This window comes from Orbicella franksi, chromosome 3, assembly GCF_964199315.1.
Source record: "Orbicella franksi chromosome 3, jaOrbFran1.1, whole genome shotgun sequence".
NCBI lineage: Eukaryota > Metazoa > Cnidaria > Anthozoa > Scleractinia > Merulinidae > Orbicella > Orbicella franksi.
Genome location: NC_138147.1, coordinates 30,316,126 through 30,322,758, shown reverse-complemented (window position 1 = coordinate 30,322,758; position 6,633 = coordinate 30,316,126).

Below are 6,633 nucleotides of genomic sequence, written 5' to 3'. Positions count from 1 at the left end.
GGTTTTGGAAAAGTGCTTTCCCAGGCCAAAAACCTATTATCACATTTTCCACTTATTAGATAAAGGACTTATCTCTCTTGAGTTGCACCTGTTTTTGTTCCGAGGGGTCAGGGCACCGGACTTGAAATCGGGAGGTCGTGGGATCAAGTCACGCTCTGACCACTGGTTGGTGTTGTTTCATGATAAACCCGAGTTCAACTCCCCGGCCACGTTTGCAAATAGCCAACACTTGGGGTTTTAACCTTGTTATGTTCAATTTGAAATATTTTTTTCTGAAAGTTAATGGCTTGGCTCCACTAGGAGGTTTTTGATGCTAACACCGAGCGAGGGTATTTATTTGTTTGTTCATTTGTCTTTTGGTCTCTCGTCAAATCACATGAGCGTAATCCGACACAAACTTCTCTGTTTAAGAAACCCTCGAGCAGATACTGTTTGCCTCTGGTGATTGCAAAAGAAACGACTCCTTCGTGCTAATACAGTGTGCGCTCATCTAGATTAGTATATCCGTCTTGTAACCATGGAAACAGCCATACTGTTTTCCTTTGTCATACAAAGGAAAACAAATAAGCATTATGTGGATCAGGAGGTTAAGGAAAAGAGCCAATTTTAATTCAATTTAAAAATGCAACAGAGGAAAAACTGGCTTGAAAACTCGTTAGAGTTAATGTCTAAAAACTTCAGTTTTCTTAATTTAATCTTTTCTTAAATATATTGCACGTTAACAGGAAAAATCTCCAAAGCTGCGTATATATATTTGCATAACAACAGAAACAGGCATTTTTCATAGACTGTATGGCAGCTAAGGAGATCATAATTTCTGCATCATCATGCATTTATTTGGTCAGGGAATTAGTTAAAAAGAAACATCTAAATCCCTCGCTTTCACATTTAAAACATTCCTGTCCAGGTGGCATTATTTGAAATAGCTAGTTTCAAAGACGGATACTTAAGGTTTTGCAGACTGGGGCAACCCAAGATGAATGAAGTGTATGCTTTGGTATTAATGGCGACTTTTGTGTTGGTGACCTTTGCAATGTCAATTGAGACACACAGGAATGGAAGAACATCAGCTGTAAAACAAGGTAAACAACAAGATTCGTGACGTATATTGAAAGAAAAATTGTGAACTTTAACAGCACAAAACTTGAAGTCCCTGTCAACATCAAACTGCAGGAGTTACGTTAATTATTAAGCTGTATTAAACTTTAAGAACTGATTTACAATGAGAATCAGGCCTGTTCAGTCAGTCTTGAATGAAATAGAAAGTTGCCCAGATTTATGGGGTTGAAACTACGCGAATTTTTAGAAACTAGGAATAGGTACTCTCGTCACAATAAACTAAATCTACTAAGCTTCTGAAAGGTTAGACTGATTTGAACAGGATCGACGCACATGTAAACTGCAAAGGATGCAACACTAAAAAGTTTGGTGGCGGTCAATTTGTGACGGTCCCCGCCCATCAAACGATGGATGGAAGCCTATATCCTGTGGGTTTGGTGATGGGCAAGCTTGCCTTATAAAAATGGGCATTTTCTGCGAAAACGTCTTCTTGAAAAATGATTCAGTTATACTTTATTTTCCTCTCTATGATCCAGAGTCGGTGGAGCTGGAAGTTTCCATTTTACATCTTGTGCGCCAGACATTTATTTCAAATGGCCATATCAACTCGCGACCTCGTGCTTTTAGATGGATAGACTAAGCTAGGAATTATTTCGTTTTGAGTCTCCGTCTGATTTAGACACGACTTAAAGGATATATGTACATCTTAATTTCTCATATTCTTCAGCGCTAACTCAGTGAAACTAAATTAAAATCCCGCCGTTTGACTTAAGTGGACGGGATGCTAGTCTGTCGCATGGTTACCCCCAGCATTACCCATTTATACACCTGGGTGGAGAGAGACACTGTGAGAGTATAGTGTCTTGCCCAAGAACACAACGCAGTGACCCTGGCCAGGGCTCGAACCCGGACCGCTCCATGCAGAGTCCAGCGCACCAAACATTAGACCATGCACCGCGTGTTTCGGCGATGACGGAGAGAGTTAGGGAATTCAAACGTTACTGGAAATATGTAGGTAATGGTAGGATGAGAGCTGAAGATGTGATAAAACGGGTGCAATTCAATATCATCGAAGCCGCTTTTAAATTTATCCCATTTTAAGATGCGATTCCATCCTTATCAAGTGTGATTTTCTATTGACATCCTCGTTGCCATAGCCTTGAAACCTTACGAGGAAGAATGTGTGAATTTATGTTTAACGAGCTCTGAGAGCATAAGATGAAGTGACGTATCTTGTATCAAACGTTGGATATGTGTTATGGGAAATGTTCTGTGCAATCAAACTTTTTGTACGAATTCTTTTTAATCACGTCTCAGAGGCCCCTCCTATTATGTTTAAAATAAATTCAGTGTCTAAAACTGCGTTTTCATTTGAGAGAGGGGTCGATATCACACTAAATAATGCTGCTATTTCTTTAGTTTCCAAACATATCTTATGTCCTATTTGCTGATCAAGTGGATGAATTCCAAACAAAGTTGTTGTTGGAACTGATTGTGCGATTGTTTGCCTAGCAGTTTGTTGTATCAATCTGTGAAATGTGTCGATGTAGTGAGTTATTTCTATATTTATAAATTAAGCACACGAGCTTAATTAATTAAAGAAAAAAAAAATAACATGCAAACTGATAAACATTGTGGTAAAGCGCATTGTTGGAAAACATATATTATACGGTCACTTCCGAGTGAAGATGTGTGTTGAAACATACGAAACGTCAAGTAAAAAGATACAATTTTCGTTTTTTAACAAAGTGTTTTATCGCAATGTTTATCACCGCAGTTTGCCCGGTATTCTTTCTAAGGTACGATGGACAAAGAAAAAGAGTATTTACGATAAAGAAAAAAGTTCTTAGTTTTGTTTAAGATTGTAAAGACAGCGTCATCGATAAGCTTGAAAATTTGATGCGGCCTTACTCCCATAAACGAAGGAATAAATCACGAATTGGCCAATCACAATACATTCCCAGGTCCACGACGGACCAGTACACCAAACACAACATGAATATGTTCCAGATGATACATAAATCCGCGGACCCATGTACAGACTTCTATCAGTACGTATGCGGGGGATGGATAGCTAAAGGACTGCCCGATGGCTTGGGCTATTGAAGTATATTCTCCTGCTTAGAGGAGTCGAGCAACTGGAAAACAAACTGAAGTCTCTGATTGAACGACAGAAGGATTCAGGTATATGACAGACCAATCGTAACGCCTTTAGAGAAAAGGTCTTTTTTTTGGAGAATGTCACGTTCTGCCGAGAAAATTAGACATGCGTGACAATACAAAGAACAAATATGAATTAAATTAAAAAAATAACAATATTTAGAGAGGAAGCACATCAGACTTAGCTGGTTTTCTGCGGGTCCTCTATCCTGGTCAAATTTGAATTTGGAGATGTTGGTTTTGTGGAGGGAGGAAACCCAGAGGAGAACCGGAGAAAAACTCTCGGAGCAAGGCGACAACCAACACTAAACTCGACCCACATGTGGCACGGGGCCGGAACCGAACCCGGGCCACATTGCGGGGAATCGAGCGCTCTCAGCGCTGCGCCAACCCAGCTAGTTTCTAAGCTTCTGCTCTATAGCAAGGTCGAAGTGCAAGGACATCCCCGTGAACGAGTAAGACGAAGCAAGAAAACGCCCACAAAATAAAAAATGTTATTTCCGTGTCCAGCCCGATTCTATTCCCGCCATCTTGGATTTGGTTCTTTTAACCGTCTTCCGTTGCGTCATGAGTTTGTGAATACAGAAAGCCTGGGTACGAAGTTGATTGCTGATTGAAACAGAAAACATTTTAATCGATTGTGATTTTTACAAAAGGTGTTTTTCTAAAGTTAGAAAGAAGAATTTGTTTTTTTGTTTGCTTTTTTTCATTTCAATATTTTTTCAATTATACATTTATTTACAATACTAACCTTACTTACAGTTAGAACGAAGCATAACGAAGGGGTTTTCGAATCGAAACTGATGTTTATGTAGATCTGCGATAAGCATTTCAAGATTTGGACCTGAGCCGGACAGTTTCTACTGACTTTAATTTGCGTAACCAATTCCTTGTAAGCCGTTGTCCAGTATTGCCTGCTTTCAATAGTTCTCAGCTTAGAAGAAAACATTTGTTAATTGTTATTTTGTTCGATGGCCTTAGAGAAAAGAGAGAAAAAACATGTTTACGACTGGTACCAGTCCTGCGTGGACCAAGAGGAACGGGACAGACTGGGAGCTGAACCGCTAAATACGTTGATACCAGATACAATGGGCCAAGTGGTCAATTTTCCTTTCGCGGAAACGGGAGATTGGAGGCTAGAAGATGTGCTTGCCGGCGTGCATGGTATTAACGTATTTCCACTGCTTGAAGTGTTTTTGTACTCCACTTATGTCCAGGATTGAACGCAATTTTGCTTTGACAATTATTGCAAATTTCGCAGTTTTCGTAAATTTCGTAATTTTCGCAGTTTTCGTAACTTTGGATGGACCTTCCTTGCAACCCTTTGAATAAATTTCGTAGATTATGTTGATGGTCTTGACAATTATTGCAAATTTCGCAGTTTTCGTGACTTTGGATCGACCTTCCTTGCAACCCTTTGAATAAATTTCGTAGATTATGTTGATGGTCTTGACAATTATTGCAAATTTCGCAGGTTTCGTGACTTTGGATCGACCTTCCTTGCAACCCTTTGAATAAATTTAGTAGGTTATGTTGATGGTCTTGACAATTATTGCAAATTTCGCAGTTTTCGTAACTCCGTTCAATCCTGGACATTACTCTTGCTTTGAAAACAACTTTTGTATTGAATTTTTATTAAAGTTCAAATCTGGCGTACACGTTCGTTTTACATTTCGGGCACAAAGAGCGACACTGTTTGCAGAATTTGTAGGGCTGATTTTATATTTAATACTGAGTATGGAAATTTTGCGTTTAGCAAGGTTTGGTTTTTGGCCTAAAATGTTCTTTATTGAAATAAAGTTGAGAAATGAGCTGTAAAATTAAAGCGACACGCATTCACAAAAAATCGCAAATGAATTCATTTGCTGCTTTACACCGACAAAAGATATCAAATTAGGCTTGAAACAAAAAAATACCCCATTCTCTTCACCACTTCCCCCCCCCCCCCCCACCCCCCTAAAAAAAGGCTTGAGAAGTTGCCAAAGTTGGATATTCCGAAGCGGTCCGTAATTGGGGTCCAGATGGGAAAATCCGGACCGCTGGAGCACGCTATTAGCCAATCAGATTCAAGGGTTTAGGATTCCGGACCGCTGAGTAGCTAGAGAAAAAAAACATCTCATACTTAACTCTCTGTCCATTCTGTCAGTTACGGATCCTCGTTCTTTCAGTTCGATTTATGGCCCCCGCACTTCGCACTTGGGCCATATCGAAGGGGTAAAAACTTGGTCCGTAACTCACAAAACGACTTCGTATTCGGTCGTAAAATACAGGCACAAAGCTAGACGCTTTCCCGAGAGATATAGTAATAAGAAAATAAAACAGAATGCAATGAACCAAAGAGACGGGCAGAATTGATCCTTTAAAGACCTGGACAGGTACTTAGAAACAATGAACGTGAAACTTCTTCTCTTGGAAACACAGTTTGAACAAAACGAAAATCCGAGAACACAAATTTATTGCCTTATTTTCTTCTAACAAAGCTACTTAACATAAAATTCATTTCTATGTCTAAAGTTTCAAGTGCCAGTTTTTTGGACGCATATATCATAATTTGTTTTTCCAGCTTCAGTGGTTTGATAGTGGTTTTAGCCTCTCTGTTTTATCAAACGATGGCTGTGTCAATATTTCGTCTGCTACATGATCTGAGCTTGACAGAGTAGTCTCTATCTGTGACAGAAATAGGGAAATTCTATTTAGATATGCCAATTTTTGCTTTTAATATGTTGTTCAGGCTTTGTTTCCTTATCGCAAAGATCACATCATCGTTTATTTTTCAGTAAATTAATTTATTTTTGGCCAAGAACTTTTTTGTTAGCTTGTTTAGTGAAGTTAAGAAACTCAACTCTCTCAAGGATATCATTGCTTCGATCGTCCTATTTTTATGACAGGTGCAAGAAGATTGAGTTTATCTATCATGACTTTCTAGTGCCGTGAAAATCTCTGCGCTAGTAATAAAACTTTCTGTGAGGTGGCAAAAGCACACGACGTTGTAAACTGTAAATCCATCAACTAAAACAAAATTAAAATGTAAAATAAAATAATGAAGGTAAAGTGAAGTGAAGTGAAATAAAATAACCGTTTCCTGGCATTGAAAAAATTGCCCAAATATATTAGAACGACCCCTCATTTTATTACTTATTTAAGGAGGTATTTTGATACCTTCATTAAATACAGAATGGCTGATATCAGGTTCAGTGTAATCTATACAGGATATTTTGGGTAGGAAACGAAGATCAAGATGCATGGATGAACCTTGCTATGTTCAGTGCTATGACATTAAAAACAACCACAGTAACAATAACAACACCAGAAGAGAGAACACACACAAATACGCCTGGCGAGGAAGGGCTACAATAAATGACGCCCCCTCCATACAAATTGGTTCACGTCCTCATTGAATACTACATGAACTAT